The sequence below is a fragment of the Thamnophis sirtalis genome, unplaced genomic scaffold (genome assembly GCF_051295495.1).
Source record: "Thamnophis sirtalis isolate CommonGarterSnake01/CBP01778 unplaced genomic scaffold, rThaSir2_p1.2 scaffold_4, whole genome shotgun sequence".
Classification (NCBI taxonomy): domain Eukaryota; kingdom Metazoa; phylum Chordata; class Lepidosauria; order Squamata; family Natricidae; genus Thamnophis; species Thamnophis sirtalis.
Genome location: NW_028261384.1, coordinates 20,862,973 through 20,887,179, shown reverse-complemented (window position 1 = coordinate 20,887,179; position 24,207 = coordinate 20,862,973). Strand labels below are relative to the sequence as shown.

General features: G+C 37.5%; 1 long non-coding RNA gene across 1 annotated transcript in view; it reads right to left on the bottom strand.

Moving 5' to 3' along the window:
• The window catches only part of LOC148045780 (uncharacterized), an 82,486-nt gene extending 69,125 nt beyond the window's left edge, over window positions 1-13,361 (bottom strand). Inside the window, exons 1-3 of the long non-coding RNA XR_015696322.1 lie at window positions 9,973-13,361; window positions 8,341-8,439; window positions 5,901-6,036 (exon numbers count right to left, since the gene is read on the bottom strand). This is a non-coding gene — a long non-coding RNA (uncharacterized LOC148045780). The remainder of the gene's footprint in view (window positions 1-5,900; window positions 6,037-8,340; window positions 8,440-9,972) is intronic.
• Between the last annotated feature and the right edge of the window lie 10,846 nt (window positions 13,362-24,207).

Below are 24,207 nucleotides of genomic sequence, written 5' to 3'. Positions count from 1 at the left end.
TCTAGGTTGAATCCCTTTTTACAAATTTCCAAATTATTTCATTTCCTATCCTCTGGTGCTTTGGAGAATAAGTCAATCCCCTCTTCTCTGAGATAACTCCCACAAGTAGTGAAAGATAATTATCATGTCCTCCTTAATCCTAGGCTAGACATATAAATAATTCCTCAATCATTCATCATATGTTTTAGAAGCCCCTTACCATCTTTATTGCTTTTCTCTGTACTGGCTCATACTTAAGTAGTCGTTCACTAGGACACTTAGATCTCTCTCAGAGTTATTACTGTTGAGTCACATACCTCCTATTTCTATGCATTTGTTTTGTTCCTGCCTAAGTGAAGACCTCACTAAACTGCATCTTGTTGGATAGGACCCAATGATTGCTCTAAAACAGGGATCCCCAGGCCACATGCCAGCACTGATCCATGGCCCACTAGGAACATAGATGAGTGAAATCCCAAGCATCCATGTGCAAGATTCAGGCAAAACATGAAACTCTACCCCCCGTTTTACAGAAAAATCACCCTCCATGGAACTGGCTCCTGATGCCCCCAATGGCCACTGCTCTAAAATATATTTGAAAAATATATTCCAAGTTAATGCTAACAATCAGTACTAAATTGAACAATCCTTTTTTAATGTAGGAGCTTTTATTATCTGTTCATATTATTACTACAAAATATATGTACCCAAATGTAAACAAACAGATACAATAAAAAGAAAGTAAAAGAAGGTAGGGATAAGAAAGACATTTGTAGGGTTCAGGCAGAGAAGAATGAATCAAAGTTATTTAATGCTGCATATTAATGTTCATGAAGCTAGACTAAATAATTTGATCAACCTCACTTGAGAAGGACAAATACTAATGATGTTGTATTGAGGTTTCCACAATGATTTCCAAGCAGTAGCTTATAATAATGTGACAGCAACTGAACTTTAGCTGTTATTTGTCCTAGGCAATATCACCAACAGGAAGAAATGTAGCCTAAAACATTTGGAAGGCATCCAATTGTTTAGCTCTGAAAACCTACCAACATGCTAAATTTGCTTGCTGTTCTCAGTTTTGTTCAGAATTCTTTTTCATTTGCTGTTTATTCTTACTCCTTCCTGAATTAGACTCCAGGTAAAGCCATTCAGTTAAGAGTACAAAATAAACAGGATGTCACAACACTGCACAATTATATTAGAAAACTTACAGGATAATTTATGCCATTATTTCAATCTTGAATATAATTTAACCAATGCTAATATTTCTATCTAATATGGAGAAAAGGAACCAGGAAGTTTCTGAGCCTCATCATGTTCCAAACTCTTGTTGAATGTTCATTACATTAAAAGTTTACCCAAATAACAAGCAGCACCAAGTTGTAGTTTTCCACCTTTCACTGCAGTGCAACATATATTATCTATTTAGCCCTACATTTCTCAGAATTCCCTCATACCTCAATTGCTGCTCATTTCCCATTTTTCTCAGATCTTGCTCCCTATCAGTATCATTCCTGATGCCCATATGTGGCATTTTCCAATTTAGTCCATTTTTTCCAATTTACCTAAACCAAAGCCAATAAACTAAAAGAAGTTAATTCCAGCTATTTCTTACTTTTACTACACAGGAAACAAAATTTGAATTTCTAGACCCAAACTGATCAATATCACTGACCAAGTCACAAATGCTGTTTGTTTATTCATGTCAGAAATACGCTTAAAACAAGATACACTACATGACAAAAATTTAAACTATAAAATACAAGATTAAAATATCTACAAATTAAACAGATCTTGCTCAGAAACTAGCAACTTTAATTACATTGTTATGCTGCCATAAGGTCAAGTGTACATTGATCAGGACACAAAGAGCAAGTATACATATGTGTTGTAGTCTGCATGTCTCCACAATTGCAAAGGGTAGAAGCTATCAGATAGCCCCATTTGTTTAGCGTGACCTAAGGAAGCTTTTCCCAGATTTTAACACTTCGCACAATAACACCAATTTATCTGAGCTTTTCATTTCTTGGCATCCAGAATCTATTCTGGATGTTTTTTTTTGTATTGCCCACTGAGGGAGCCCTGATTGGTGGAGACAGAAGAATTGTATGATAGACTGAATATGCTAACTACTTTCAGTCTGCTCATAGGTATAGCAACTGAAAATTTTCCCATTATTTCCTTTTAAAAATAAAACACATCCACAAATATTGAACTGCGAGGCCTGCAAAGAGAGAGGAAGGGAGAGCACTCTTCTTCCAAATGTTATCCATTTGCATTTTTGTTATTGTGGCATGGCAGAAGAGGGAAAGATTTCTGGATATTCTTAATGATTTTGCTTTGCTCACACTATATACATGTGTGCAGTATGTTTACTTAGCTATAAATTCTACCAAGTACCAGGTTAATCAGGTACAGCTAGTTCTCAACTTGCAGTACTGCAGGCCACTTTAGCTGACTGTGATCTGCAGTTCAGCGGTTCAAATCTCACCGGCTCAAGGTCGACTCAGCCTTCCATCCTTCCGAGGTGGGTGAAATGAGGACCCGGACTGTGTGGGCAAGTTGCTGACTCAATTTGCTAAAAAAAATTGTAAACCGCTTAGAGAGGGCTGAAAGCCCTATGAAGCGGTATATAAGTCTAATAAATAAATAAATAAATAAATAAATAAATAAATAAATAAACAAACAAACAAACAAACAAACAAACAAACTTAAAATCATTCATTTAGTGACCATCCAAAGTTATAATGTCACTGAAAAAAGTGACATGCAACCAATCCTCACATTTACAACCATTGCATTCCCATTCACATGATCAAAATACAGGTGCTTGGCAACTAGCATTTTGTGGTTATGTAATCTCCATTTGTGACCTTCTCAGTTCGCAAATCAATGAGTTGAATTCACTTAATGACTAGATGACTGACTTAACAACTGTTGTGGCTTGTTTAATAACCAAAAATTCATAAAATAAGATGTAACTCACTTAACAACTGCCTTCATTGACACCAGAAATTCTCATTCCAATTATGGTTGCAAGTTAAGGATTATGTGTACTCTACATGAATTTCAAATGTTTGCATGAGTTTTTGAGCTGTAAACTACATCACAATCATCATGAAGTACCATGTTTTCCAGAAAATAAGACAAGGTCTTATTTTCTTTTTACCTACAAAATATGGCTTGGCCCTTATTATGAGGGGAGAGTTTATTGTTTTGGGTTGCCAGGTGGCTGCTCTCTTACAAGCAGGGTCCCAAAGAGCTGGGCACAGTCTCATGGGCAAATGACTATATTGCACTGTCGCAGCAGCACAACACAGCAGCTGTGAAGCAACCACGCTCACGAGCAGCCACCCAGCAAACCCCCTTCCCAGCCTGGCACAGTGCCATTCACTGACCTAGGGTATCGCCAAGCCGCATGAGTGCTTATTCGTTGCTGCCCGGCTCTCATGGCTTGGCGCCTTTGAAATGCCAGTGAATGGCGCTCTGCACAGCTGGATAGGGGGTTGCGCGAGTGGCTGTTCCGCTCTCGCCTGCGCGCCTCCCAGCTTCACGATGCCCTGGCCCAGCTCTCTCATGCAGCAGGGCTTTTGCGGCAGCTTCCAAACCAAGTCTTCCGGCAGTGGCTGCTCTTGGCATACGCTCTATGGTTGTATGTTCTGCTGGCAGCTGGCCCACAACCATAGAGCATACATCCAGAGCGGCCACTGCCGGAAGACTCGGTTTGGAAGCCGCCACAAAAGCAATGTGGCGACGGCGGCAGCAGAGGTGCCCTGGCTCTGCAGAGAGAGCTGGGCCAGGGCATCATGACACTGGGAGGCGCACAGGTGAGAGCGGAACAGCCGCTCGTGCAACCCCCCTCTCCAGCAATGCAGAGCGCCATTCACTGGCATTTCAAAGGCGCCAAGCCACGCAAGTCAGGCGGCGGTGAATAGGCGCTCACACAGCTTGGCGATACCCCTAGGTCAGTGAATGGCGCTGTGCCCAGCTGGAAAGGGGGTTTGCCGGGTGGCTGCTCATGAGCTTCATGGCTGCTGTGTTGTGCTGCTGCGACAGTGCATGACACAGTCATTCACCCATGAGACTGTGCCCGGCTCTTTGGGAGCCCGCTCACAAGAGAGCAGCCACCTGGCAACCCCCCTCTTCAGCTGGGCACAGCACTGCTAACCAACCTAGCAGTATCCCGAAGGCGCCAAGCAACGCGATCACCTTTGCCTCCCCCCTCCAGTTCCCGCGGCTTGGCACCTTCGGGATACCGATAGGTTAGTGAGCAGCCCTCTGCCTGGCCGGAGGTGGGGGGGTTGTCCAGGGGGCTTATTTATGGGGGAGGGCTTATATTTTTGCCCACCAGAAAAATATGGCATGGCCTTATTATCAGGACATGTCATATTTTCAGGGAAACACGCTAAATCAGAATGAAATTGGAATATTTATGCAGTATTATACTGCGCCACTATAGTTGTTAAGTCATTCATGTGGTTGTTACGTGTTCAGCTTTCCCCATCGATATAAAACCTTCCCAAATACATTCTAAAATGTATTTCAATGTATTTTGCTTTCTTTTTTGCATTATCCATATATTTGTGTTTGAATAAAGTCTATTTAATATAAATTCACCAGAGTTAAAGCCATCACTGAGAAGACTCTGCTGAGAAGATTTTTTCAGCTTTTAAACTTTCCAAGTAGAATGAAATGTAAGTAGATTTATGTCTATTGCTCTTCAAAAATCTGGAAACCTTGGAAAAGAAAACATTTTTGTTGCAGCATGATACAAATAATATCAAGGCATTTGATTCATCCTCTATTATGAAGCAATTGTAAAACAATGTTGGTTCAAATTGCACTATATAGCAGAGGGAGATGTTTATTGCCATTCACAGCAGGTTATCTTTGTAAAGTAGATGTAAATGTCCTCTTTGAATTAATATGAATACTTTGAGTCTATTAAAAGAGCTGATAATACATAATATAAAATGGTAATGAGCATCCTCTTTCCACCATACTGGAAAGATTATGCTGATTATGTATCGGAGGAGAATGAAATATTAAGACAGAATTTTAAAAGGATAACATTTTTTTTAAAGATCAAATGGACATATCTCATGAATATGAAATAGAAAACCTGCTTTGATTAAAAAGTTGTACATAAACTCAGGAATACACTTACAACTGCAAGTAACTTGCTCAAACCAAATGAGATTAAACCTGTACCTGACTGAATTGAATTGAACTGAACTTTATTGATCAAATAGGATTAAAAACAAAATGAATTTGTCTCTGGTATAGAAGCATTCAATGTATATGCAAAGCAACAGAATCATTATCATTATCAACATCATCGCAATAAAAGGGTAGAATAAAGAAAATAAGGACAAATAATACTACTATAGGCCTGTGATGGTGAACCTATGGCATGCATGGCGGAAATGGCACATAGAGCCATCTCTCCAGGCATGCGAGCCATTGCCCACTGCATTTCCAGGTTCCGGCATGCCAGCCAGCTGGTCTTCACATACACGGGCGCGCCAGAAACCAGAGGCGTAGCTACCCAGTGTGCTGGGAAGATGATATTTTGGTTTCCGGCACGTTCATGCGACTGGCCAATTGTCTTCCACTTTCTGACATGTGTGTGTGCATGAAGACCAGCTGGCAAATGTCCACGCACATGCCCACCGGGCAGCTGTTCTTCTGGTTTCTGGCACACCCATGCCCACACTCGCGTTTTGGCAATCAGTGCCAAAATAGTTCACCAACACTGCTATAGACACACTACATGGATAAAAATACATAGATATTATACAGCACTGTAATGCAAAACCAATGCTTACACTGTATAGTCCATCTTTGATTACAGTAATTCAGCTTAAAAGATCCAGCATACACATACAACCCTTTAAATATTTGAGGAATTTACTTACTATTTGAAGGATTTCTCTATGAACATAAAGATGTCATTATACACAATCAGACCATTGGTCCATTTAATCACAAGTCCATCTTAATACTCAAGTAGTCTTTCCATCCACATTCATCTACCATTTAGATTCAGAAGCTCTGTAAAGAAAAATAAATAACAAAGTAACACTATACATGAACTTGATTTGCATGATTTGTTTGTGTGTGGTTGTTTTGTATTGGCCATTGGCTATATTACTTCAATAAACCGTTCCATTCCAGAAAATGTAAAAAAAGCCAGAGGTGCTGGGAGCTACTCCTGGAGGATGACATATGGATCAGAGTTTTAATTAGCATGTACTGCTTGCATTGTTTAATTTACCTGCTCCTTACACTAGAGGTTAGGTCTACTTGCTGTAAGAAATGTCCTATTAATGTCCTATTTAATGGTGAAACTCAGACTTATTAATATGAATTTAGCTCAAATAATTTTTTCTTGGCTACATTTCCAATATTTAAATTTATCAACCCATCAAGACATGGCATCTGGGTCTTTCAGATATGGTATCTGGCTAAAAGAATACAATATTGCATGGATAAATCTGTAACAGATTTTCAGCAATTGTTTATTAATGGCGTTTTTGTCTGGGATTTTCTCTTTCAAAAAAGTAATGAGAAATTTTTAGCAATGTAGAGAAGGAAGTTTTCTACTATAATCTTAAAGGATATCCTTCTTTTAATTTTAATTCTTTTGTAGTTAGATTCCCAATATTCTTGTATATATGTACACTGTTTCTTTTTAGTTTTCTATAATAAAATAATTTTAAAATATTCTCTATATTGATTTAGAACAGTTTGGTATACAGAGCTTTAGGGTTCTACATTCCCACCAAGTATGGCCTTCAGAAAGTCTCCAGAAGTTGTTGCCAAACTGTTTTTAAATAAAATAATTGTATTATAATTTACTTTAGTTCTAATTTAAATTAAACTTACTATAGTTATTGTTCTGCTTTTGGCTCAATCCACTTGTTGAAATGTGGTTGCTGGCATATTATTGAAAAGAGTGACCAATCACCTTAAAAAGCCATTGTGTATCCCTCTGTTAGATTTATTACAACAGCCATGTGGAATGTCAATTTTAAAATCCACCATTCAAACCTATCCATATGCAGTGAGGCTGAAACTGCTTGCTAAGACTTCTAAGATACATTGCTGGCAAATGCAACTTTAAAGGAGACATGAAATGCCTTTGCCCAATTTAAGAGCATAAATGTATCAGCTGTCATTTCATATGCAATCTTAACCATATCTCCCAAAGACCATCAACAATTACAAAGTTGTAGTTTTAATGTGATAGAAAAATAACATTAAATACATCAGTGGAGGTTTTTTTAATTACAATTATGTTTAAATGTAAATGAAATCAACTTTAGTTCTGTTATTGCTCCAAGCAATAGTTTTGTAGTATGGCTGATGCCTTGAAAAATCTGCATGTTAATATTCAAAAGAGATTTTTCTAGGTAAGTTGTACTAAACATTGAAAATATGAATGATCTGATCATTCTATAAAGTACCTTTCTATAGTTATCTGTATGAGTATAGCATGGCAAAGCCAAATGTATCTGCTATCATCATTGTAAATAGCAATCCTTTTAATACTTTCCTAAACTATGACTGAAGTTTTAAACCAAACTTGTAGCTTTATATTTATAGTCACTCCAAAAGGTCAAGTCAAAATCACTGTCCCTGGTTAGCTGGTGTACTATTAAATGTATTTTGATTTCAATTCTTCTTAAATTATATACCTGCAAATGAAATATATATATTATTGACATTTTTGTTATTTTGGTTTCCTTAACACACAAGAAGTCTTTATCAATTTTTCCTGCTTTTATTTTCACTCAGTTCATCACACAAAACATCTGCATAAATAAAGATTTAAGCATCTGCTTTATTGAAATGGTCTCTGGGGCAGATGTTTCTTTCCTTATGCTCATGTCACTAAGCATGAATACATTATTTGAACAGATGAAAGTAATACGAAAGTGTTGCATCCCACGGTGAAATGCCTCCAACTGCTTCCTATCAACATACATAAATGCTATTTGCACCTGCATTTATGTTAATAACAAGAAAGGCAGCAGGGGTTTCCACAGAGTGTGAGTTGGTGCTATGAAATACATTCATTTGGTTAATTGAAGTTGAACTTCTGTTTCCTAAAGCCTGCTACATACAAATTTGATTTTTCAGGTCCCTCTCTGAATTGCCTTTTGAACAACTAATAAAAACAAATTGTAATGTTATATCCAGCAATCAAGAGATCCCAAATAGTTTCAAATTTTATTTCTAAAAGCCTATATTAATATTATTACATATATGTATATTAATGACATGTTGTATTGATGGCACTTTACACTTATTTTACACTTTTTTACAAAACAGGTTTATTAAAATGATACTGACCCTTTTCTCCAGAGTTCTTGACTTCATGTGAGGCTTCAGTTTCCTAGCTTCCTAGTATCTCAGAACAGCTTGATAAGTTGTGCCAGGTTTTATACTGAGCTGAAAAAGGGAAGTGCATCTTGGCTTTCCATGAAAAGGGTATTGAAAAAAAATCACCAATAATACAATATTTAACTCAGCTATTTTCACTGGCAACAGAGAGAAATTTGAGTGACCAGTTGAAGCAAAAAGATCTACAACCACATCTCTATGTCAACCATGAACCAAATTTTAAATACAGAAAATAATACTGTAGTATCTTTGAGACACTGGAAAGAAAATTTACCTGAAGGAATAATGTAAAAATGAACCAGCCAAAGCTCAAGGGTTTGATGCGAAAACTAACATAGAATAGTGGTGTCCTGCTTGAGCAGGGGATTGGACTAGACCTCCAAGATCCCTTCAAGCTCTGTTCTTATTAAGTTTTTTTCATCAAGCTGGAGGGAGATACTGAATGTGGTACTTACTTATCTCATTTCTGTCATATTGAACTTCAACTGTGTTTAGATTTGTTTCACCTACATATTTTATCCTTATATAACATTAGCCACTGTGGCATTATTTTCTCTAACCTGGTGCTCTCTAGGGATATTAAGACTTTGACACCTAGATCTCAGATGCATCCCCAACATCTAGGGAGGACACAGAGAATCAGATTAGGAAAGCTGTAGCAGCAATTTGAGGTTCCTGTAACTATTTCACAGAATATTTTGTCTGAGTAAATTAACTTACCTTCAATTAACCATCTTTCTTATTATTTATTTATTTATTTATTTATTATAGTGCAGTGGTGGGTTTGCAGTTGGTGAAATTTACCAATCCGGTGAGAGGAGGTTCGACCGGTGGACCCGGAAGTAACTTCCGGAATTCCTGCCCCGGCCCTGTTGCTTGCTCGCCGTTGCAGCTCACTTGCTCCCCCGCCCATCCGCACTAAACCCAGCCTGCCGCTCACTGTTTGGCCGGAGTCGAGCCAATCAGTGAGCAGGCTGGAGGCGACCCATTTAAAAGCGTGGCGCCAACACCAACATTCCCCTCTTTCTTGTTCCCCAGCTGACAGCTTGCTGATCGGTCCTCTCTTTGCTTCGCCTTCCAGCAGCTTGCAACTAAGGTAAGCAACTAAGCGCGAGGGGGGGGGGAGTTAGCTTACACCAGCTCGCGAAAGCCACGAGCTGGTGTACACTGCATGGCCGAAAGCGGGTGGGCGGCAGCGGTGGCTTAGCTTTCGTGAGGGAAGGCCTAAGTTTAGGCCTTCCCCAGTGAAAGCCGCAGGCTGGCATATGCCACGCACCAAAAGCAGGTGGGCAGTGGCAGCCTAGCTTTCACAAGGGAAGGCCTAAGTTCAGGCCTTCCCTAGCGAAAGCCACGGGCTGGTGTACGCCACATGGTCAAAAGTGGGTGGGTAGCGGCGGCAGCGGCTTAGTTTTCACAAGGGAAGGCCTTCAGGCCTTCCCTAGCCAAAGCCACGGGCTGGCGTACACCATGCGGCCGAAAGCCCTCTGCCATCCCTCTCTAGCCTTGCCTGGCTGGCTAAGCCTGCCAGGCAGCATGCCTAGCTAACCGACAACCCTTATCCCTTCAGTCCGGTAGGTTTACCTGTCTTGCTGCCTTGCTGCCTGCCTGCTCCCTGCTGCATCCATCTATCGTATCGGATCCATCGCATCAGAGAGCTGCTGACGCTGCCTGCTGGTAAGTGACCCGGTTTTGTTCTTGGTGAGGTGATGGTGCAGAAGACGCAAAAAAGGACAGTAATTTTCCTTTTCTATTATTTTGTGTGCTTGTTTCATCCTAATGCAGTGCATGCAATTAAAGTCTTGCTTTCTGTCTCTCTCCTTTGTGCAGGTTATTGGAGCAAGGTAGTGAGGTGGTGGTGCAGAAGACAAGCAAGGCAGTAATCTTCCCTCTGTAAGTAGCTGTCTTTATTGTTTTGTGTGCTGGTTTCATCCCAATGATGGGAATGAAAGAGTTCATTTCTGTGTCTCTTCTTTGTGCAGCCCATTCATTGGAGTCAGTGATATTGAAGACTGGCAAGAACAGTCATCTTCTTCCTGTAAGTAGCTGTTTTATGTTTTTGTACTTATTTTAATTTATTGTAGTTCATCCATTGGGGCAAAGAATTCAGTGACATCGTCTTGCCCACTCCCACCCAGTCACATGACTCCAAGCAACTTCCACCCAGTCACATGGCCGGCAAGCCACTCCCACCTGATCACATGGCCGGCAAGCCACTCCCACAAAGCAGGCCACACGCAGAGTAGATTCCAAAAATTTTTGAAATCCACCACTGATACAGTGATTGGCCCATAGCCATTTAGAAAACTGCAGGCTAGACTGCAAAACACTTTTCAAATTTGAAAGGTTTTTTTAAAAAACACATGTTCAGTAACTGTAAACTGTATTTGCATGATAAGTTATATATTAAAATATAGTTTGCAATATTTATTAAAGGGCAACATTTTATCTAGAATCTTTGTTTTTTCTTTAGTTTTAGATTTTCAAATACTTGTTCTGATTAAAACTTAAATGTATATTTTACTGTTACAAGAAATAGATTTCCTAATTCACGGGTGTCAAACTCACGTCATGTTGCCATCACATGACGTTTTGCGATGTTTTCCCATTTGCACTGGGGTGGGCGTAGCCTGTGCGTGACTGGTGCGGGCCACCAGTTTGACACGCCTGTCCTAAATCATACCTCCCTCTCAAAATTGTGCTTTTAGTTTATCTATTCTATTACTGCAAATTTCCCTATGCCTACTGTAGACGAAACAACTTCAAAGAATTATTCATCCACATTTGCTTAGTCTTAAGCAATGTAACTGCAGTATACTTTTTCAGGTTTAATTATGTGGATTGGAATACTTTTTTCATAATAAACTATCAATTGACAAACTAAAGAAAGCTGTCAATGCAAATGGATTTAAAGCACAGTTTCACTCAAAACTATGATCAGCAAGACTATCTACAAATATAGTGTTAACATTATGAGGCCATTTTTTTCTTACATCACATTTCATATTTTTCCTCATTTTGGTAATTTTCTAAAGTTGTATATAGTCCCCACCCCAATGCACCATTTTGGCCAGCAAAGTGTTGCAAGAGGCATTGCATGGAAATCCATCAGGTCTGCCTCCTGGCCAGCCCGCAGAGAACTACAATGCTGATTCAGCCCTCAAAGAAAACCAGTTTGACACCGCTGCTCTAGAATGACCTATGTTACAGCCCTCTTCTGCAAATAGCACTGGCTGCCAATCTGCTTATGAGTGCAAGGTGTTGGTTATGACCTTTAAAAGCTTTAGGAGTATGGATCCAGATTACCTGAGGAACCATCTCTTCCTGCTAGGTCAGCCCATTCGTACTGGAAGGGAGAGCCTACTGCAGATCTTGTCAAAGAACTTCAGCTATCAAGATCCAGACAAAGAGTCTTCTCTGGCCTAGCACCCAATCTTTGGAAAATCGTATGCCCCACGGTAAAATTTGCCTCTACCCTCCTGTCCTTCCACAACAGCCTGAAGACCTGGCTCTGTCAATTTGCCTGGGGACTGAATGGAAAGTACAACACTGGTGGTGGATACTAGACTGAAAGCAAACCACTTCCCCTGCCATATTCCCAGTTCCCCCCAGCCATCTTTTAATCACATATTGCTGTATCTTTATTGTTTATTTTATGTTTAATTTTTCTGCTAGTGCTTCTTTTCATTTCTCCATTTTTACTGTTTTAAATTGCCTAGAGAAGCTGATGGTGAGACAGACAAATAGAATAGAATAACAGAGTTGGAAGGGACCTTGGAGGTCTTCTAGTACCTGCCTAGACAGGAACCCCTACACCATTTCAGACAAATTGTTATCCAACATCTTCTTAAAAATTTCCAGTGTTGGAGCATTCACAACTTCTGGAGGCAAGTTGTTCCACTGATTTTATTGTTCTAAGTGCCAGGAATTTTCTCCTTAGTTCTTAGTTGCTTCTCTAAGTTGCTACATTTGTTAAATCTAGAACACTTTCTACCTTCCCTTTATGTTATTCATTAAATCCTTTATCTCCCTGTAATTTCTTAAAGCATCATAAATGCTTTGAAACATTGACACCTTTCCTTTGTGCAACCCACTTATTTTTCTCTGCTGAAACATCTTGCCTTCTTTTGACAAGTCCAAATACAGCTCAGTAGTCTGTCAATGGCCTATAACTCCAAGAATCTCAATTACCTTTGACTTAAGAAAGTCAATCTGGAAACTGTTTACTCAATCCTGACATTGCTCCTCATGGAATACAGTTCTAGCATTTTGCTTTTTGTTTGCTACATCTGATATGGAGTTCATTAGAAGGGCCACCAGCACTGATAAGAAGTGCTTTATTTGAAGGCCCAACCTTTTAATGAAACAGAAACATGCAAATCTATATTTGAAATGTTAAAGTTATCCATATATATTTCATTTGGAAATACAGTGATAAATCCTGGGATTCAATTCCTACTCCTCCCTTATCATGCTTTCTACACACACACACACACACACAAAATAGCAGCTAATAATGTTGACTAGAGCTAAAGAAAAGTGACTTCATATCACAAACATGGATATTTTCTCAATTACACACTGTTACATAAAGAAGCATGCTCAATATAAATAATTTCCAGCATTCTAAACTTGCAATTTTAATCAGCTGCTATTTCTATTTATTTTAATTTTTATTTCTGAATCTGACTTGAAAAGGCTTTTTTTTTACATTATTGTTTTTACAAAGGATTTCTTCTGGGACTGCAAAGGAAAGCTATCTTACAACGGAAAGAGATTTCCTTTTCTATAAAACCAAGAATATCGCCCACATGTTCACCTGGGACAAACTTGGCCAGAGTAAATAGTCTAGAAGGTTACAGGAGCCTGGGAATGTTTAACCTCAAGAAAATAATTGCAGCTCAACAAGATCAGAAGAAATTGCACAGGAAGTATGGATAGTAACCCTTTAATGTTCTTCCAAATGTTCAAGACTGAATTGTTCTACAGAGTTACAATAACTGAGGAAAAAAGAACGGAGAAAGTCATACATAAAACATAACATTATTTTTAAAAATATCTAGAATAGATGCCTTTTCCTTTCATAATACGCAGAACATTAAGGTTTTATAATTAAGATCACAGATCTCATTTCAACAGCCATGTGACTTGGAAGAGAGGTCAATAGTTTCTATAGCTATTTTGTAGAGACTATAAATTGATTTCTAAAATTACTTTAATCAAGCGTTAACAACTTCTTGATTACATTTTTTCTCTTATTTTGTATTTTGAAGTTGGTAAGTTCAAAGATTCTGAAGTCTGACTCCCAGAAATAAATATCCCAAGTTTAGGAAGAAAAGAAAAGAAAATGAGAAAGAAGAATTAGATAATTACAATTCAAAAATATATCACAATTAAAATACTAAAAACATTTTAAAACATTAGAAACAATTAAAAACAGTTGCAACATCCAAATGAGATATATACATATACTACATCCACACGTACACACATATATGGCAGCTAGCAATACAACTAGGCAATGCGCTCCTTAACATATTCAGCACCTAGGATGGAGAATATAGCCAAGTTTTTAGGCCCTTACAAAAGGCTAACAGAAAATATTCTACTCTCTGAAGGGAGGATGCTCCATAGAACAGGTGGCATTGGAGAAAAAGCTTTTCTCATGAAACTAATCAGTCAAACCTCTTTGGCTGATGGGATCTGCAGTCCATTCTGCTTGATCTGATTGGATGAGTAGACTTTTGGAAAAAGGCAATCCCTTAGATTTTGCTACCTTTTCCTCCTAGAAAGAATTGCCAAGAAATTTCAGGATTTATGAAGGCAATTTGTATTCTGTTTCATTTGTGTTGCAGAAGCTGCAGCTACAACTCTACTTCAACTGAAGTTATGTGCATAAAGAAGAACATTCCCAATTCTAACTACTCTACTAAAATAACATCATTCGTTTCAAGAAAAGGCAAGAGTAATCGACATAAAGATCATTTCAGATAAAGTAGAAGGAATTAAGCAAGATCGCTCATCGTCACAATTCTTGCTTTAGGTAGGTTCTTAAAGAATTGATTTTAATTTCAAAAGAACTTTTTCATTTGTATTAACTCAACACAAACTATATCTGATTTTTCTAACAATGTTTAAAAAATTTATTGAAGTTTATTATAATATAAAAGATAATAGGGGAATGGAAGAGAGGGAAGGAAGTGCAAGGGAAAGGGAAAAAAACCAATGACTTCCAACATTTTCAGTACAGTAAAATATAAAATTATAACCTCAACTTTTTACTCTACATGTTTTGGCCATTTCTATAACAATAAACTAATCTGATCACCAAAAGCAAAATGAAACATTCATTTTTCTAGTTGGAGAATAAAGGTCTGAAGTAGTTTCAAAATAGAAACAAAACTGGATACATTCTTAATCAAAGCAGTTAATTTTGTTATCTCTATATTTTTTCCACCTATTTTTCCACTGTGGGAATTGATATTGTTCCATTTTTGAGTATATAAAATTCTCATTGAATTCAACATATAACAAAGTTCCACATTTTTTCAAGCTTTTCAACCTATTTTCCAATAGTTCTAACAGGAAAACTTCTGGTTTCATTTCTGGCTTAATTTACTGATCAATATTCAATATATTAAGTATATTTCCTTTTAAAAAAATCTTCAGTGAACAACTTAATTTTACATTAAGATAGAAAACCAATAAAATTTAAAAAGTTTCTTATTTATTTAACTACATTGCTGATGAATAATAACTATTTCAAATAAAACAAGCACACTCACAATATGATTTATTTTAATTATACATGGAATTTCAAAGCAAATAAGTTCAAATTCCAACACAGCTATCTTGGTAGATTTTAAAAAGCTAAGCAGAGACTAGCGCAGGGGTTTCAAACTGGGACCAGATGCATCATGCATAAGCCATGCGGACCCCAGCTCCACAAAGGGGAAAAACATCACAAAACATCATGTAATGGCAACATGATGCCGCAAGTTGGACATCCATGGACTAGAGGAAGACATTGAAATAACTCCAAAGAAGGCAATTATAAATAACTATAAAAATTGAATGATTAGACTTTTTTTAAAACCCAGATATTATAAGACAGTTCTTTGCAAATTTCAGAGGCAAGGTTTTTTATTTCACATAACTTCCATAAACCTAATGTAACATTGATATTTTCTTTGGAGAATGCAGAAATCTGATTGCTCAGACAAGTACTGAAATAATCTAAAATATTTACACTTGCATTTGGCACTTCAGATTATTCAGACTTATTGTTTTATTATTCAGATTAATTCATACCTAGAATTTTGATTATATCACCATAGGGATACTGCATGTGAAAAACAGTCACTATAACTTTGAATGGTAATTAAGTGAATGCAAAGTAGTATTACTTCACCCTAAATTAACTAATCCATTATAGTGCTATGATATTTTCACTTTTTATGGAATGCAAGTAGTATTTTATGGTACAAAAATAGGTTCAAAATAGATTTAATAGATTCCTTTGTTTGCAATTCTTTTGATTCTAGATTTACCATAATTAACACCTGCTCCATCAGGTCAATTTTTGAACAACAATTAAAAATGGGTGTAATTATATTTTTCCTGCCTTCATAAATATTCTTATACATGGAATTTTCTGTTTGTGAAAATAGTGAGGAACAGCTTAAATCTATTCCTTTTATTTTACAATTCTAGCAAATGAAATTCTGTTGTGAATTTAATCCACCTATTTCTGCTGGGCTGAGATAGAAATATTAACTTGAGCCAAATGATTTAATTTTATTTAATCTAGGATATCAGTAACCAAAGAAACCTAATGGCATTTCAAAAATAAACCTGACAGGTCTCTGATTTAATCATTTGACTAGATTCGGTGCCTCAGATTCTTTGTCGCTTATCTTCTGAAAATTCTAAGTTATAAGACAGGTCCCTTTTTCTCACTTGTTATCTAAGTGACTATTTTCCCAAATTGCTACACTTCCAGATGAGTTTGAGTGTAATACAAATCCCAGAATTTTCAGACAGAACCCCAGTAATTGACCATGTGGAAAATGAAAGCTCGCCATGTAAATAGGGAGTACTATTTTGGAGGCCACAACTTTTCAGTCTAATTTATTAGCCTGCACAATTTTGGCACAAATTTTGAAAAATAACCTCTCTTTAGCAGTGGGATTTTCTTCCGATATACACGTAAGATAATTTAACGTTACTTAGTAACTAGATTTGTGAGGTAAATAAATAAGCAATAATCCAGGCAAGAAAGAGATGAAGTCCTCTTTTTGGGGTTTAAACGGAATTTAGAAGCCATCCCTCTAGATACAGGCGAGCTCCAGGATTCTTGAACTGTGTAGCTGAACAAGACAAAGAACAACACAAAATGCCCGCCGAACAGACCGCCACAACCTTTTCCCCCTCCCCTAGCGGGCAACGAACCGCCACCTGGGGATGAGGTACGTCGCGGAAGCAGCACAGACCAGACTGAGTCTTAAAGCTACCAATCCGCTCTTTTGAGGTCCGGCTGACAGAGGGATGGGGGGAGAGAAACCGTTATGCTTCCAAATTAGTATTCCGTGCGTGCCTACATGCGACCAGTCAGGAGGAGCTAATAGGCTTGACGTAGATTTAGAAGCGACGAAAGAAACGAAAAAGAGACGTTCCACTCAACCTTCTGCCCCGCTGCGTCACGCCTGGAGGACGTCACAGGCATCACGCGGTCCTAAACCAAAGCCGTCCTGCGCGAGAGTCTTAGCTGATGTCACGTTCGGAACTGAGGGCGGGGTTGACTCGTTGTCCTTTCTCTCGCATCGCGCGTTCGGGGAAGGCGTGGCTTGTTGTTGCGGCCACATGAAGGTGGGGGCCGGAGCAGGTGGCCGGATGAGGTCGGAATTATTTTAGCCCCTCCCCTTCTACCCAGACTCGCCCCGGCATATTGAACGCTTCAACTCCCATGATGCTGTGCTGAACAGGAATTATGGTCCCTTGAACTCTTAATTCATCCGAAGAGACAGGCGTAGATGGCAGGTCTATCACATAATTTTTAAAAAGAGGGAAAAGTCGAAGGTAGTTCTCAGAGCTAATCCGCTAAATCGCTCTCACCAGTGCAGTCTTATGTGGGTTCACTCAGAATTCAGACAAAGGGATTTATTCCCAGGTAAGTACGGATAAAATTGCATGCTTAGGATGGCTGTTCTGGAAAAGATTTGAACAGGGGGCTGAAAAACCTTGTAAAAAATAAAGATGTTTAAGTAACAATTAGTCTCTCTCTTGATTTGTTTTGCTTTTTCTTTAATCGTTTGCCTAATAATCTAATGCTGTTGTAGACTAAAGAAAGGTGGGGTTTTTGCTTGGTTCCAAGAGACGCATCTAACAGTTTCTATTCTTGGGTATTTTTTCTTCTTACCTTTATGTCTGCTTATCCTTATTCTCATAATTCTCAGGAACTATGAAATTCAGAAGCCACATCGCATGGAAGAAAGTTTCCTGGGTTGGAAGAGCAAGGAAAAGAGATGGTCTTCATTATTCCTTCCAGGGATAATAGTTAGGGTTTCTTAAAGGCAATTTGGTTGCTTTTGGTCTTGTTTTAAATTAGCAAAAATCATTTTATAGCTTGCTGATTGTACAATAGTGATAAAAGATATTCTCAACATGCTCAAAGACATGATAGGCAAGAGCCACATTAGTCTAGGGTGACAAAAGAATCACAACTCTGATAGCATCTTTTCTGAGTATAGAATTTTATTAAAGCCCTCATACTCTTACATCTTTCAATCAAAATCAGTTATAGAAAAAAGTGCTATGAGATTTTTATGGAATATGTTCAAAATATCATGTGCATGTTCTGTGTCACTCTATTCAAATGTAGGTAATGAAGCCTTGCACAAATATAAATTATAACTACAGTTTATATTGTATTTTCTGTAAATCTGAGTGAATGTTACACAAAATTGCTTCTTTGGATGTGTTTAGTCTGGAATAGTGTCTGTAAGTTAAAAGGTGCCTAGTTCTGGGAACAGAATAGGTTAAAACTGTTCTGCAGTCCTCAGTGATGTATATGAACTTTCCAGATAAACTGGAATAGAATCAACCTCAACAAAGAAGCAACGCTTTTGCCAGCAGGATTCATGTGGAGTTTTTGTGGGCAACTCTGTTATTTCTATTAGTAGATAGCAGACCCTGGACTGTTCTCAAAAGAATATTTCCAAATGTTGCAGATGGAGAAATCAAAATGGCCTTGTCAGTGTATACAGCTGTTAAAAATAGTCAAAAGCAATATAACATAATAAGTGTATTATTCCCCAGGAATTAACATTTCTGTATGCTCTGTTCCCATATCTTATGACTTTTCAATGAGTCTTTATTTGGGGGGGAATAAGTAGTCAGCAGTCTTGACAAAGAGTGCCCTTTTTAGAGTCTGGTATAGGATTGAATAATAAGGGCACATATGAATAGTTTGAGAATTCTTTTCTAGATTATTTTGAGTGGGGGGAAAAACTCCAAATTCAGTTCTAAAAAAGATTGCATTCGGCCCCTTACTACTAGAAATAAAGCTTGGCAAATAAGAATCAAATTGTCTTTTGAAAGATTCTTAGCACTTGGCATGATTTTTTTTAAAAAATAGTTTACTCCTATTACATCAACATCTGACATATCTGTATTTCTGTGCAGTACCTATATCCCACATTATACAAAGTTATCTCCTCCACCTATAGACACTTCCTTTGGGGCTATTTTTCCAGGAGACTCTGGTTCCATTTAAATATGCTTAGGTTCAGGCTGCATTATGTAGCTATTAATAATTTTAATAATTAAATCCCAGTGTTGTAGGATAACATGGTTACCCTATTTCAATGAAAAATGAAATGGCAAAGCATTATGTGTAACATACGATGAAATCACTGATAAATCCTTTTGCAAAAATAATGTCTGTCTTACACTCATATTTAAATTTAATGATAGCTTTTATTTGATCCAACATTATTTTTTTATGTTCTGGTTTGTTTTTTCAAAAGAAGCCAAATATGAAAAAAAATCTATCTTCAAAGGTACATTTGCTCTAGGAATAAGTTCATGTTTACCCTCCTAGGAGGGTACTTGCACTTGATTAGTGCATTTGCATAAGCATTATGCATTAGTACATTTGATACTTTATTTTATCCTTTTTATTTATTTTCCTTGTTTATTGAATTATGTTTTGCCTTGCTTCAAATTAGATTACCTTCGTTCCCATACGTTGGAGGGGGGGAATGGTATTGTTAGCAGGTATTTGGTTGAAATTTAGCAGAAAAAAACATGGCCATCATCTTTTGCTTTGTAGTAATATAAGCACATATTTTCAAATGCATTATTCAGAACTTAAATTTTCCCCATTCCTCCAAAAACAATAAATATGCAACCATAACCATAACTTTCAGGGAAAGCTCATAGCTGTAAAAATCTCCACATGCTGTTGTTTTTTCCTCTGAAGTCACCAAGGCACTAAAGGCAACAAAGGAGAACAGTGGCTTGCTGCCTGGGAAGATTTTGGAGGAAATCTTCCTTTTATTTATTTTTTTACAATCAGCTTTTCCTTGAATAACTTCCAATTACAGAAATCACTTCCCCAGACTAATACAGACAAATGCATGTGCTAAGAAACACAAAGGTAATTTTAAATATTTATTCTATTAAATCAAATGTACACAGCCAGCCATCTCACAAAAAAGCAATCTGGGTGGTGTACAATTAAATAAAATATAAAAGCAACCATTATAAAAATATTAAAAAGTCAACAATTAAAATACTATTAAAATTAAAATATGCATGGCACAAGATACACGGGGACTATCTAAGCTGAGCATATTAGCTCAGGCTGGGTGATGTTCTTTACAGTCTTTGAGTGATCAACCGAGAAAAGGCAAAAAATAGTCTGAATAAGAGTCTGAACAAGGAAAAGAGGGTAGGCACTGTTAGGTTCTGGGCGAAGAATGGAAGTGCGGCGAGATTGATTTCTAACAGCTCTTTATTCAATACTGCCTGTGAGGCAACTGAACTCCCTGGCTGACAAAGCTCCTTTTATAGAGAACTGCTCAGCCAAACAACCAACCAGGAGAGTATTTCCCCCCTCCCACAGAGGACCAGAATGAGAACTTTAACTGACAACTATACACTATACAATACATAGGTGGTATTTAGCCGATTCAGACTGGTTCAGGCGAACTGGTAACAGACATTTTGAGTAGTTCAGGGAACCGGAAAATACCACCTCTGATTGGGCCCACCCTCCTGCCCTCGTTGTTCCCTGTCCTATATTTCCTTGTTTTTTTAAACTCTGCTGATTCTTGCGGCAGAGCAGATTGCCGCGGCTCAGCTGAGCTAAAAAACAGCTCAGCTAACCAGCGCTGACACCGAGGGTGGTGTTTGAGTACTGCGCACATGCGCAAAGTGCTCTCTCATAGAACCGGTAGGAAAAGATTTGGAATTCCACTACTGACTATACACAATACATGACAGGCACTGCCTGGTAATTGTATTGTTTTTATGTCTGTTCTATTTCATGGTATTTCAAGCCCATTAAAATGGAGACCTCAGATTAGTTACAAACTGTCTAGAGAAGGATTAGTGAATAGAGACATTAGAGGTATGGATCTTTGTCTTTTTTCTGGGAAAGTTTCTACCCAAACATTGGGCCACAATGTTTTGTAGGCCTCATTATTTTAAAAATTATACTTTCTAAGAATTATCATAAAACTAGTGTTTCATGAGGTTGTTTTTTTTAAATAAACTTTGTACTGGATTTGGTATTTTACTTTCAGCCGACCAGCTTTCCATTTTTCAACTTCAATAACATCATCATTATTACTTTAAGTTCAAAAATGAAAGAAAATAATTCCAATATATCTTGAGTTACCAAGAGTTTTTCAAAGAAGCTTTGAGGAATATAATTCATAAAACAAGTTGCTAGGGTTACTTATATCATTTTAACATATTTCCTCCTTAAAAATACCTTGAGAAATGCAACCTTGATGCTGCTGAATTATCTGTAAGCTTTATTACTTTGAATAATTTCTTCAATTAATATATAGGAATAGTCCCTCGAAAAACCTGAAATGCTTTGAGGATAGCATTAATTTTGAATACATTCTTTATAGAGACCTTCATCAACAATGTTTTACCATGTATTTGTGGGGTTTTGGAACACGTAAGATCTTTTTTTTAAAAAAAACTATATGAGAGAGATTGCTGCCATAAAACTTATGAAACGCAATGGGAGGCAGAGATCATAATAAATATGGAATACAAAAAGTGGTGGGGCTTTAATTGCATAGTTGTGGCTGCCATCTTGACACTTTTATCTCCTGATAGCTGCTACTAACACTAATGAATGATACAGGAATGGGCTACAGATTAACATCTCTAATCTCATTTCATATTCAGGGCTTTAAATATATGTTTCATAAACAAAACATAGGATAACAATTCTAATTTAATGAAAAGTATTTTTCTTTGGGGGAGTTATATCTATAAAGAAGAAAACTCAATATACCTAAAATTTGCCTTTGATATAAAAAAAGAAAAAAAGAAATCTTGTTTGGAAAGACTTAGAATTAAGATAACCATTTCTAAGCCATAAATATCCTGTCCACATCAACAGAGTCCTCTCGAGTCATAGCCCTTCTTAGAATAAAATTGCCGCCATTTGAAGCTACATAGGAGAAAAATCTACGGAATTGTAGTCTAAAAGGACAATAATTATAGATTATTTTTCTGGATGACTTTTCAAGATTACAGACGCTTTATTTTAAATTAGATTTGTCTGTCCTTGAATTGCAGTAATATTAGCATTGTATGCATAACATTCTATAAACCAGGCATCTACAACCTTATGCCTTTCCTTTGTGTTGCACTGCAGTTCCCATCACCCCATGGCAACGTCCAACCGTGGAAAGCAGCCATAGCCATTCAGCAGTAATTTGACCAAAACTAATATATCCTTTACAATTCCCAAAGGAACCAGAGTGAATATAACCAGTTTAGTGGCATACATGAGAACAAAACAGCACCATTAGCTATATGTGAATGTAAGTCACTTACGGTGATTTGGCTTTTTCTTCCTTGCAGCTGTTCCCTGTGGTAATGCATATAATGGTGAGATCATCCCAAGTTAAAACGTTCTCAATCTTTCCCATAGTTACACTACGCAACTCATTGAAGCACATTTTACCAATGTGGTCGCAAATGCAAAAACAATTCTGCCAAAACTAAACCCTTTCAAATTTTCACTGACAATATTTCTGGGGCAAAAAGTAATTTTTCATAAAAACCTTTATCATCATAGCTACCTTTTTTTTCTTTCTGTATATAGTATTTGAAGAGGACTCTCGCTGGTCTGATGCTGTTCAAAATGAAATGATGAAGAATATTATATGGATGAAGTAATACTAAAAGGCCGCTAGATAATGAATCAGTCATCACAAAACTAAATCAGAGCAAAGTAAAACCTTTCCGTGTCTCAACAAGGCATTTCCTACTGCAAGGATCCACCCATGTGTTCCCTCCTTTGATCAACTAGGAAGAGAACAGATTTGAAACGCAGGTGGCCACATTTATAGCTCTGAGGGTCCTGTTTGTTTCCTTAGGGCAGTGAACCTTTTAGGCACCGAGTGCCCAAAGTGCACGCACATGCCCAAATTGCAAGGGGTGGATGCATGCATGTGCATACTTCATGCATGCATGCGCATCCTGCACATCACCCATGCCCTGCTCAAACTGCAAGGCATGGCTACATGCACACCTGCACCCCACACGAGCACACCTCACATCATGGCAACAGAGACCCAAAGACCAGCTGGCTGGCAGGAGTTGCACACGCGCAGTAGAGACCTGAAATAGAGCTGGGGTGATGGCACGCGTGCCCACAGATAGGGCTCTGCGTGCCATAGGTTCGCCACCACTTCCTTAAGGCTTGGACTTATCCCAAATAACATAAAATTAAACAAACAAAATGTTGAAAAGTTACGATATTTATGTAGGTTACTTACCAAACACGTCTAAATTATGTTAAAGTAACCAAAATATCTTTACAATTCCCAAGGCAGTGTCACAACCTTTGAGCACTCCTAAAGTTTCAAATTTGAAAGTTCAAAAATTTGACATGCCCTAACACAAGACCCTCAGTCTATCCATTTGACCTGCCCAATAAGAATGCAATTTTGTAGCTCAGAATAACCCAAACTGCTAAAATACACAATGCATTTTGTTTTATTTTTATTATTATCGCAACAACAGAATTGTATCACAGCGGCCAGTTGTTTCACCGGATTTGGCATTGATTACTAGTCGAAATTACTATTTCTCTTTCCGATAGATTTTTGGTTTATTTGTTTGTAAAATATATACTGCTGTTTTAGCTTTTAACTCGGCTTTTCTTTTTAATCAGTACTTTAATACACATTTGCAATTTTGAATTACATTTTCTTTCTTATTTATTTTGCAATTTAAGGGCTCATGCTGTCACCTTGCTCAGAGTTTCATTTGTGATTTCATGTTGCCTTTCCTCAAATAACAGGTGCTTTTTTCTCTTCTATGAACTGAACGTTCCCCAGCCCCTTATTTTATTTTATTTTATATATTTATTTTGTTATATCTCTTTTATCTTTTGCCAATGAAAAACAGAGTCACACATTTGACAACATTAGGTTTGTGGATCATGCATTTGGATAGAACATGGACTTAGTATAACTTCATTGTCACTTTGAATCTACACTAATTGGCATACATTAAAATGAATTTTTGTTGCATACAGCTCAAAGGGTCATCACCTCC